The sequence below is a fragment of the Triturus cristatus genome, chromosome 1_1 (assembly GCF_964204655.1).
Source record: "Triturus cristatus chromosome 1_1, aTriCri1.1, whole genome shotgun sequence".
NCBI lineage: Eukaryota > Metazoa > Chordata > Amphibia > Caudata > Salamandridae > Triturus > Triturus cristatus.
The window spans coordinates 1,236,668,131-1,236,680,308 of record NC_140579.1 but is presented as its reverse complement, the minus strand read 5'-3'; positions in this window follow the sequence as shown (position 1 = coordinate 1,236,680,308).

The window sequence follows — 12,178 nt, the reverse complement described above, 5'->3', positions numbered from 1 at the left end:
ATTTTCTGAAGATGAAGTGTCGGTCTGCATGGTGTAGGGTCTGTTTTGTCGCCTTTTGGCGTAAATGTCAGCCCACGTATAGACTTCCCCCATCTTGTAGTCAATCGTATCTCTACGATATTTGCGTATTTTTCTTTCATTAACTTCTTGTGTATGTTTGAGGAGTTGGCTGTTGATATCTTCTAATACTTTCGTGAGTTCTTCAGCGGACATGGATTTATTTAACTCAGTTTTTATCAACGAGATTTCTTGGTTTAATTCTTCCAATATGTTCGAGAGTTCCTCTATAATGAGTAGGATCAAATCCAAAGAGCATTTGTTTAAAATGGCGTACCATCTCTCTGTGAATTTTTGTGCATTTTTACATAGTGAGGGTTTTAAAGATATTCTCAGACCCCTCGGGATTCTTTGCGCCTTGTGGTATCTTATCATCGTGCTGGCGTGCAGTCGTTGATTGATTTCCTTTCTTGATAGATATAGTAGTTGCCTAATGTTCTGCTCTTTGCTGCGATTAGTGGTGTGTTCAGTAGTTTCTTCTTGTATCAATGCGTATATTCTGGAAACTTCTTCATTGGCGAAAGCGAATGTTTCCGCCCTGGATTCTGTCAGGTTTGCTATTTCCTCATATTACATGTTGCTTTGTGTGCGTGCCACAATTGTAAAGTAGGAGGGTTAAATAAATCACTTAAGGGTCAATTGTGCACTGCGTGGTTGCATGCAAAATCCTAGTCTGTGCCGTGCTCCTGGGTATCCCCCCTTGCTTAGGAGTGTTGAAGTATCAAAATATGTAGCAACCCCACCCACGTGGGGTGTCTCCCTGGGCACTGGTCTGTGGCTGAATTAGCTTATCACTTGGTTGTAAGTAAATGTGTTACTCAATCGTTTGCTGAATGTTCAAGATTGTTTTTATTTTCACAATCATATCTTAGTTATTCAGAAAAGAACTTCATTTCCCAAAATGCAATATTGATGTTTGCTTCAAAGCATCGTCTTATTCAGCGTTCCAATGCATTTCGGCGAGAAAAACTAACGCACTTCGAGTAATGGCACATTCCTTCACAGTCCAGTTATATTCACTAACTAATAGACAACAACACCACGATAAAACACCATAATGTTTCTTTTAAATCACAACAGAATGCGATTAGAAGAGTGAGTCATGAAAAACGTTCTTGTATTATACACAGATAAATCTTTATTTTAGATGTTCCCTGATGAAGGCGATACGCCGAAATGCATTGGAACGCTGAATAATACAATATAGTGATTTGAGAATACTGTATGACACATTTTTCCCTCTTCTGAGGTTAAATAAAAGATGTCTTTTATATTACAGCTTCTGTGCCAATCTCTTCTTTGTTGGTTTAAAAGGACCAGGTGTATCAGTGAAGCCCCTGAGAACGTTTTGATTTCTTCAAGACTACAACATGACAGTCCACAATGGACATTAGCCCATGCCACCCACCATGTCGTACCTTGGGGACAATATAATGCTGCACATTGCTGTAAGATGTGTAGGCCTCCCCAATATGGGTGCATGCAATGGACGCATTGATGTACGCAGCCAGATTGGGCACACTGCCGTTCCCTCCCATGGGATTCCCAAGACTACACCAATGCAGAAGAAACCTGAAGAGCACAACTCAGAATGTAATGTGAAGGCACAGCATCGGAATCACCTTTGTAAGTACAGGTAGGACAAATGCATGCCACAGGCACCCAGGCCAGCAGCCACTTACATGCCACAGCATCACACTACCAACATCACAGAGGCCAGCGCTGGCACAGGCTCTGTACACATGCAGCCACTCCCAGCCAAAGTCAGACTCCCCAAATGCTCACCCCTGGCTTTCTGCTGATGCTTCTTGAAACGTGCATCCATCTCAGGATGTGTCACCGCCAAGATGCGCTACATTAGTGGTGCCATACTGCGATGTTCCAGACGCCCAGTGCGAGGAAGCAGCCCCAAGGTCATCTCCGCCACATTCTTTGCCAGCTGGCTGATGTCGTCCCATCTCTTGTGGCAGTGGGTGTGCCGTCGGTTTGAGACCCCCAGGGCTCGCACCTTCGCAGCAATGGCCCTCCACACGGCCTTACGCTGGTGTACCTTGAGCTGCAGGCATTGGAGACAAGAGGGAGAAATGATCAGGGACACAGTGTAATGTACCGACATCTATCAGTATAGCAGCAAGATACAAAATTATCACATATCCAACGATCGGTCAATCAGAGACTATAGTACTGCTCACATGGGACCCCTGCATGGGAAAAGCTGATGTTAAAGCATGCAGCTGTGAGGGGGAACACAGTCCCTGCACATCTCAGACACATGCAGGATGCCAGCAATGAAACACCCATATAGCCTGCCCACATCTCCAGTCCATTGTTGGCTTGAGCAACACATACATCACATGTCAACCTGTGTTTGGGGGTGGACTCACTGTGTCCAAGACTGCGCAGCCATCAATGTCCCTGTCCTGTGAATATTTGAATGTGTCATGGTGGTCACATGGAGGGACATGATCTCACAAATACAAAGTGCCATTCACAAGGGCAGTTGTGTGCAAACCATAGTGCTGAGATGGACCATAGCTGGAGTGCTATGTGAAAAGACTGATGTCATACTCTGTAAGTTAAGTGAGTTGTACTTGTCTTTGTAGGCGGGGACTGTGCAGGCAAGCTGGGCTCACACTGAGATGGACTATAGGGGCACACACAGCCATCCAGCCAAGCAATCACTGTCCTGACTACAGCATGAACAACCTTCTGTGTCACTGTATGGCTGACAACACAACACTGGTCACTCATACATACATGTGCAGGGAGGCAAACCTGTGGCATTGGGTACACACACCCTTCCACTGGAGACAGCATGTCAGGCAGTGCATGACACTACCCCACACTCCCAGGCACATACTGCACCAGTCCAACTACATGTGTGGCCCCCGCCCTACCCCACCACTGTTGAAGACTTACCACAACATTTGGGGCACCATATAGCCTTGGGTACTGTGTGAGCACCTCGTCCACCAGGACCTCCAGCTCCTTGCTCCTGAAGGGACTGGCATGGATCTTCTCTGTCCTTGCCATCACTGTGGATGTGAGACAACAGCAGGGGATTTTGGTGGTGAGGGGTCTCAGGCAGCAGTCCCTGGAGGCAGCAGCAGTTGAGGGGTCTCAGGTGAGGGGTCTCAGGCAGTAGTCCCTGGAGACAGCAGCAGGTGAGGGGTCTCAGGTAGCAGTCCCTGGAGGCAGCAGCAGGTGAGGGGTCTCAGGCAGGATGCTATGGGGGCAGCAGCAGGTGAGGGGTCTCAGGCAGAAGTCCCTGGAGGCAGCAGCAGGTGACTGGTCTCAGGCAGCAGGCTCTGGAGGCAGCAGCAGGTGAGGGGTCTCAGACAGCAGGGTCTGTGAGCTGTGACAATGTGAGGCTCACTCCCACATATATAGCCCCCTGGGGTCGTTTCAAAGGTGCCAAGCTGCAGCAATTGGTGGTCCAGGTCTGCCTCTTTCCAATGCATCCAATGACCGCCTCCGCGGTGGCGGAGCACGCCTACCGCGATCTTCAAAATTGCATCATGGCACTGCAATCATGGCTCCCATTGGCTGTAAGGGCATGCTCCATGGCGGTGATACAACGCTGGGGCCCGGGGTGCGCTACCATGATGGTGCATCTTTCAAATGCATCCAATGACCGCCTCCGCGGTGTTGGAGCACGCCTACCGCGATCTTCAAAATTGCATCATGCCACCGCAATCATGGCTCCCATTGGCTGTAAAGGCATGCTCCATGGCGGTGATACAACGTTGGGGCCCGGGGTGCGCTGCCGCGATGGTGCATCTTTCAAATGCAGCCAATGTCCTGCTCCGCAGTGGAAGAGCACGCCTACCGCGATATTCAAAATTGCATCATGCCACCGCTATCGAGCTTCGCTTTGGCTCTAGGGCGAGCTCCATGGCGGTGACACACCGCAGGGGCCCTGTGTGCGCTACCGTGATTTTAGTGGCGGAGCATGCCAACCACCATTTCCACATGTCTCCATGCCTATGACTACCGCACTTGTGTGAATGGGTGTGCTGGTGACACACCGCCGGGTCCAGGCGGTAGCTACCGCGATATGGGTGCCATGCATTGACACGAGGCTCCACCATTTAGGTGGCAGAGCATGCCAACCGCCATATGGGCATGTCTCCATGCCTATGACTACCGCACTTGTGTGAATGGGGGTGCTGGTGACACACAGCCAGGGCCAGGCAGTATCTACCGCGATATGGGTGCCATGGATTGACACGAGGCTCCGCCATTCAGGCGGTGGAGCATGCCGACCGCCATATGGGCATGTCTCCATGCCTATGACTACCGCACTTGTGTGAATGGGGGTGCTGGTGACATACCGCCGGGGCCAGGCGGTAGCTACCGCAATATGGGTGCCATGCATTGACACGAGGCTCCGCCATTCAGGCGGCGGAGCATGCCAACCGCCATATGGGCATGTCTCCATGCCTATGACTACCGCACTTGTGTGAATGGGAGTGCTGGTGACACACCGCCGGGGCCAGGCGGTAGCAACCGCGATATGGGTGGCATACAATGGCGATGGCCGTCTGTCCAACATCAACAGTGCACAGTGCCAACATGTTCAATGGCACATCATTGTGCACACGATGCAAATGCTCAATTCAGTCCACTGATGGCTACACATGCCATGTTTGTGTGTGTGTAACGTAGATTTGCCTGTACCCACTCACATGTCACTTATGTATTTGATGTTGGTGTAGGCAGGACAGTGTGGTTCTGGACTGTACAATATGTACACATGTCAATGTGTTGAGGTCCAGTGGCGATCACAGCAATGCTCGTCTCAATGAATGGTGATCTATTTAGCATTGCCTCTCATGTCTGCTCATGAACACATTCGTCATTCCAGCGCCAACTGTGGTCATTGTGTGGTGGATGTGTGCCAGGTTGCAATGACGCATCAAGGTGTGACAGGTACAGCAGCTAGGTATGAGACAGTGATTTTGATTAGTTACACATATGCTGGATGCTATACTCCCAGGCGCGCCCATGTGAACTGTGGCCATATCCCTAAGTGCATTCACATTGACCAAGGTGGTGTTTGAGGTACTTGTCTTGTGTAAGATGACAAGTGTGCCCTTTGTGTAGCTGAAGGTGTCACTCCATGTCAGCTGGTCTGTTAGTCACTGTAGCTGTCAGTCATTGAGGTGGTTGTGTCATCCAGAACGTGATATGCTGTGCACATCTCATGAAGTATTGCATTGACATGTATCCACTATCATCTCAAATAGGAGGAGGCCAAATTTGACTCGTCACTTGACGCTGCTGGAGGACATGGAGGATGTTGCGATCATACGGAAATGCTGCCTGGACAGAGCCACCATGAAAACCCTTTGTGATCTGTTGGAGCCCCACCTGCAGCCCCGCAGGGCATATCCAACAGCTTTCACCCCTACTTATAAGGTGAAGGCAGCCCTGCATTTTTTTGCCACTGGATCTTTCCAGGAGACTGTGGCCAGCGCTGGTGGGATGTCACAACCGATGTTCAGCATGGTGCTGCGTGATGTACTGTCCACCATGATGCTATACAAGGACAGATACATCCATTTCCCAAGGGATGCTGAATTGCCAGCTGTGAAGGGAGACTTCTCTCCCCTTGGACACATCCCTAATGTTGTTGGGGCCATTGATTGCACCCATGTAGGTCTTGTGCCACCACAGGCAAGTGAGCACATATACCGCAGTCGCAAGCATTACCACTCCATCAATGTGCAGGTGGTGTGCCTGGCAGATATGACCATATTGCAGGTGTGTGCCAAATTCCCAGGCTCGGCCCATGACTCCTACATCCTGTGGAACAGCATAGTGCCCCAGCTGATTGCTAATCTTCTTCCCGAGCGTGCATGGATAGTGGGTGAGTATGCCTAGTCGTGTGGCGTGCTGTGTGTGTGATCTGCTGCCCTCAGCCTCAGCGAGGTTGCAATGTCTATTTGTACTTGTCATACCTAGGTGACTCTGCATATCCCAACGTCCCTGGTTGCTGAGCCCACTGCGGAATCCCAGGTCCCCGTCTGAAGTCCGCTACAATGAGGCCCATGGGAGGACACGTTGTGTGGTGGAGCGTACTTTTGGTCTGCTCAAGTCACGTTTCCGCTGTCTGGACAAGACCGGAGGTGCACTGACATACTCGCCCGGGAAGGTGTGTCAGATTGTTGTGGCATGCTGCATGCTCCACAACCTAGCCATTCGCAAGGAGATTCCTCAGGTCCTGGATGATGGTGAGGACCCAAGACCCCAGCCTGCAAACCAAGCCGTGTCCAGTGACGAGGACAGTGGAGAGGAGGAAGGTGTTGACCTGTCCCGTGTGAACAGCTCATCACCTGCTACTTCACTTGATGGTGGCGGTCAATGTGCAACATACCCATTGTCCGATTATATTGCTGTTGTCATGAAGGGGCATGTGAGAATTGTAGCATCAGCCAGTTGTAGACTCAGTGGTGGTTGGAAATCTTTCTGGGACATGTCATTCGGGGACATCTACAGGAAGTGTATGTTGACACTTGTTGGCCATTGTTGTGAGAAGGTGGCCTGATATATGCTGTCCACTAGTTCTAGTGGGCAACTTGTATCAGTCCAAACAACACCTTATGGTGAATGGTTAAAGACAACCTTATGTGAAAGCTATCCTAGTGGTAGCTATAGAGAGCAGCCTTCAGGCTAAGTCTTGAAGGAATGTAAAGCAGCTTGTTTTACCAGTCTATAATCTCTTGAATGATCAAATGAAAAGACAACCACACCAGGTATATTTTCAAAATATATGTATTTAAGATAAAACACACCCCTCTAGTCTCTTTATGAGACTGGAGTTCGAAGTACTTAGTTTACAAGTGAGCAAGCATCAGTAAAAGCACAAATATATGTTTGGGCTCTAGGGGCGTACCAAACCATATACCAAAAAAGTGGTATAAGAACCACGACTGGAATAGGCACTAGGCCTATTGCCTCTAGAATCGCTGGGACCCCAAGGAACCACCCAAGGTAGTGACACAGGGGACCCACGGGAACTGTATGCAGTGTGAAAACACAACCGCGGGTTCCTATTATCTTCTATGGGAAGTGTCGTGGTTGGAAATTTAAAGATTAGGGACACTTCTAATCGAGTCTGGACCAAACCCTTTTGGACTTAAGAAGTTCTAGGGCCAGCACCCACGGGAGCACCGGAGAACTCGAGTTACCTCACCCAGGGACGCCGGGTGCATAGGTGTCTTTTGGTGTCGGGTCGCGTCGTCGATTTCAATGGAAGCCTGCAAAGAACTGCTGCTGCCGTGAAGAGAAGTGTCCGAAGAGATCCAAGCCTGGATCTAGGATGTAAGGAACCTGAAAGCAGAGGGAACAGAGTCTGGGTCACTTGTCAGTGACCTAGGGCAGGATGGACCAATGCCCACAAATGTTCGGTGCTTCAGGTGAGTTGATGGGTGTCTTGACTCTTCAGCCACAAGGTCCAGGAGGCGTCGACGAAGTCCACGAGCCGGATTCGAGCTGGCCCACGAAGTCTGTCGAGTGCTGCGGTGTCGGCGACCAGAAAGGACCCAATATGCCTTGGCAACGGCAAGTCACTGAAATTTAGAGAAAGGACTGCGGTGCAGACCAGCAAGGTCTGAGTGACTCACCCAACAAAGGTAAGTCGGGGCACGTCTGGAGCAACCAGGTAAGCCGAATCAGAAAAGGAGTCGCCTTCGTGGGGACCTGCTAGCCAACAGGCTAGTGATCGCGAAGGAGCCTTGAGCGATCGCACTTGAAAATGGCCCACTGGTCACTCGTGGAGTGGAGGGCAACAATCTTCGGTGCAGGAGGTGCTCAAGGCTGGGGCTACTCGGAGCCCAAAGCACAACTTCGAGGAGGACCAGGAAGATAGTGTTGCTGCAAAAGTTCACGGTTCCACGTCACGCACGATAGCCAAAGGCCTCAGCTTTGCTGTGGACTCAGGGTAGCCTCGGGGAAGTCTGGAAATCCACCTCTGGGGATTCAGAGACTTCGGCGTCCAGCGGGAGCTTCAGAATTGCAGACCGGTCAGTTGCTTCTTTGGTGCCTGCCAAGCAGGGGAGTCACTCCTTGACCCCAAGGGAGATCTCTTCAGTCTTCTAGTCAGGATAGAACGTCGAAGGTCCAGGATGTACGTTGCAGAGTTTCGTCCAGGGTAATCTAAAGTCCTAGGGACTTGATTCCTACACTTTAGGGGATGGACTAACTCTAAGGCCCCACCTATGGGTGGGCCAGGAAAGAGGGGTGGTTACACCCATTTCCTTTGTCCAGTTTCGTGCCAGAGCAGAGGCAGGTAGCCCCTGCAACCGGTTTGAACTGGAGTATGCACAGGGACACCAAGTGTGCCCCAGTGCAGGACTTACACAGCACCAGAGAGTGCTCCCCCCAGCCCCAATACACATCAGCCTGTCTGGGGAGGGGGGCACACCTCCTCTCGACGGGAAACCTATTGTCCAGGCCTCCCCTGACGGAGTTTCGGTCAGCAGCAGGAGTCCAGACCCGTGTCTGTGGCAGAGGCATCCATTTTGTGATGCCAGGGCTCAGGAAAGTCCTACCGGGTTTAGCCAGTGTGAACATGTCTACCCCCGCCGCCAGAATTGGCGGGGGGGGGGTAGTATTCCAAAGCGTTTGACACCAAACACGACATGTTTTGATGCAGCCATCCCAAAGTTAGCATTTACCGCGAGGTTATAATGCACTTAAGAGTATATGGTATGGCTGTATCACAGAACAGCCATAAGGAAGTATTTCTGAAAGCTGTAGAGGGGCTCAGCTCATGCTTGGGCACCCTCTCACAAACAACCAAGTACTCTGCCTTCAGGATTGTCAAGGCCTGCCATAGGAGTGGCTTAAAGGTTTAAATGTGTTTGTATAAGGTAGTGATATAGGTAGCCTATCACTGTAAGGGGTGCAAGCACACCCTTACCCAGGCTGCAGTAGCAGACCTGTGGTGCCATTTTGGAGTGCTTCCCAGGGGTGGCATAAATCATGCTTCAGCCCCTGGTAGGCCTCTGAGGTACCTATGCCCTAGGTACATAGTATACCATATACTAGGGGCTTATAAGGCACTCCAGAATCCAATTAGATATGTACCTAATGTACATGGAAACCATTTTAGAGAGGAAGCAGCTAGGCTGTGGTCCTGATTAGCAGGGCCACAGCCAGACTAAGGTCGAAAAACAGTGAAACACCAGCAAAAAGTAGGGGGGACCCATGTGAAGCAGATCCTACTCTCCTACAATTGTGACATGTGCATGTTGGGTTATCCTGATGGTAGGTGTTGTGTGATGTCTGTGATGCCACACCCAGACCAGTGAGAGTTGTTCTGTTGTGTTTCCCTAGGTGCCTTCGACTTATCCTTGCCTACATACAGCCCATGCTCCTGGTACATTGTGATCATGTTGAAGACTGTACATCCTGCAATAAAGACGGAGCGGACACACCAACATGTGTGTGAGGATACTTTATTTACAATGAGGAGATGCGAGGGGGGTGTACATTTCCATTGGGGGGGTGGGGTGGAGCAGTGAGTTGACAGATGTGGTAGATGAGATAGTCGAGTAGTCACCACATTGCTGTGGTGACCCAGTCCAACAGACAGATGCCATTCACAAGGCAGTGTGAGGACGGACAGTCCAAAAAGTCAATGCAGTGGTGGAGAGGGTTGCCATCATGGCTGGCTCTGTGACTGGCGTCTGGCAGGTGCTTGGCCTCCAGATACTCCCAGGGTCTTCTTAGGACGGCCCCTTCGTCGTTTGGCAGGGGGGCCCTGCTGCAGGGCCAGTGGGGCCTGAGGACTCACCCCTCTCTGTGGGCGCAGGGGAGGATGGTGAACTGTCATCGTGCGGCCCACCAGAGGGAGGTGGAGGTGTTGTCTGTGGCGCATGCCTGTCCCTCAGTACCGCCACTTGCTGGCCCAAAAGGTCCACGATTTGTCCCATGCGGGTGTCTATGGACCTCATCAGCAGGATGAGCTTGTGCAACAGTTGGTCCGACCGGCCCGTTTGTCCCTGGGCCTGTTCGTATGCACCCAGGACTCTGGTGATGTGTTCCAGGGAGTGGGTCCCAGCCTACTGGTGTCCCTGGGTGACCCTGCCCCTCCCACCTGCCCTGCTGCCACTGACCTGTTGCTTCACCACTGTGGGCACCCGCATCCTCTCCCTGCCTCCGTTGGTGGTGTGTGCTGGTCCTCCTCTGGGACAGGGAGGGTGTTGCAGGCAGCACTGGTGGTGGAGGTGGTGGTGGTGGCGGTGCCGCACAGGCCGTGACAGCAGGGTCAGCTGTGGAGTTGTTGTTGCTGCAGATGTGGTGGTGGGACAATGGGATCCTGGGACCTGTTGCTCCCTGGCACACCAGATGGGCCGGCCTCGAGCTCATTGTCCATGGAATCCAGGGAGTCAACATCCGAGAGTCCTTGTACCGGGGTTGGAGACGGCTCTGCAGGTTGCTGGTGTTGTCCTCTGCAGTGAGTTCTTGGTCACCTGTGGGTCAGATGTGAAATGGTCATTGCAGTGCACCCGGCAAGCTTTGTGTTAGCTGTGTGTCATTCACTTTTTGTACACTGCACAATTGACATATTATCACATTGTTGACTATGTGCAGTGCTGTGCTTCCTGACATGATGCAGTGGGACAGGCATTACTTGTCCATGGTGTGAGGCGTCAAGGCAAACCATGCGACCCATGCACAATTGAGGTTTACAGGGACTTGTTGCCATCTAGGGCCTGGCACAACATGTGTTTAATTGAGAACTCATTGTTTATTTGTCTGACCTGGCAGACGTCACATCTGGCCATGGACTGGCCGTTGTAATCTTTGTCCTGTCATGTGCATATCTTGATTTTTACCACCACACATGCAGTCTTATTTTTCGAATGATCCTTGTTGCTCTGGCCCCATGGCGATGCACCTGTCAATAGGTGCTGTGCATGATTGTGCCCTGACTTTCTTCTAGTTGTGCATTGGTGTGTCACACTTTGGTAGCTGTGACATTTTCCTTAGCTTACCTGTGTGCACACTGTGCTTGGCAATGGGGTAGGTATGCCTCTTTGTGCAATGAGAGGGCTGGTGTTGTCATTTGGCACCATTAGATTCTTTTAAAATGGGTGGGTGCACGTACTGGCTACCTACCTGTAAGTTTGTTTGGTGTACTGCAATGGCTTCCAAATTCTTCTGGGTAGGGGAGGGCTCCATCCTGCTCAGGTGTGGGACAGAGGGGATGTTGAGAGTAGTGGTAAAGGCCCCCCACCCCCAGACACCCTCATTGTGAAGATGGCTACCTACCTGTAAGTTTGATGAGGGTGATGTAATGGCTGACACATGCTTCTGGGTGGGGTTGTGGGAGGGATCCATCTTGCTAGACTGTGGGCGAGGGGGCATGGTGGGAGTAGTGGTGAAGGCCCCCCATCCCCAGACACCCTCCCAGGGAAGATGGCTACCTACCTGTGAGTTTGATGTGGGTTGTGTAATGGCTGACACATGCTTCTGGGTGGGGGGAGGGCTCCATCCTGCTGAGGTGTGGGACAGGGGGCCTGGTGGGAGTAGTAGTACAGGCCTCCCACCCCCAAACACCCTCCCAGGGAAGATGGCTACCTTCCTGTAAGTTTGTTTGGTGTACTACAATGGCTTCCAACTGCTCCTGGGTGGGGTGGGGGAGGGTTCCATCCTGCTGAGGTGTGGGAGAGGGGGCATGGTGGGAGTAGTGGTACAGGCCTCCCACCCCCAAACACCATCCCAGGGAAGATGGCTACCTACCTGTAAGTTTGTTTGGTGTACTGCAAAGCCTTCCAACTGCTCCTGGGTGGGGTGGTGGAGGGCTCCATCCTGCTGAGGTGTGGGACAGGGGGGCTGGTGGGAGTAGTGGTACAGGCCTCCCACCCCAGACACCCTCCCAGGGAAGATGGTTACCTAACTGTGAGTTTGATGTGGGTTGTGTAATGGTTGACACATGTTTCTGGGTGGGGTGGGGTGGGGTGGGGTGAGGGATCCATCTTGCTGATGCTGTGTGCCAGGGGGCCTGGTGGGAGTTGTAGTGCTGTACACATGCCCCCATGGTTATGTTGTTAGCTATGTTTGGGGTGAATGGGAGTGGGTGAAGGTTGGGTCTGAGCAATGTTTTTGT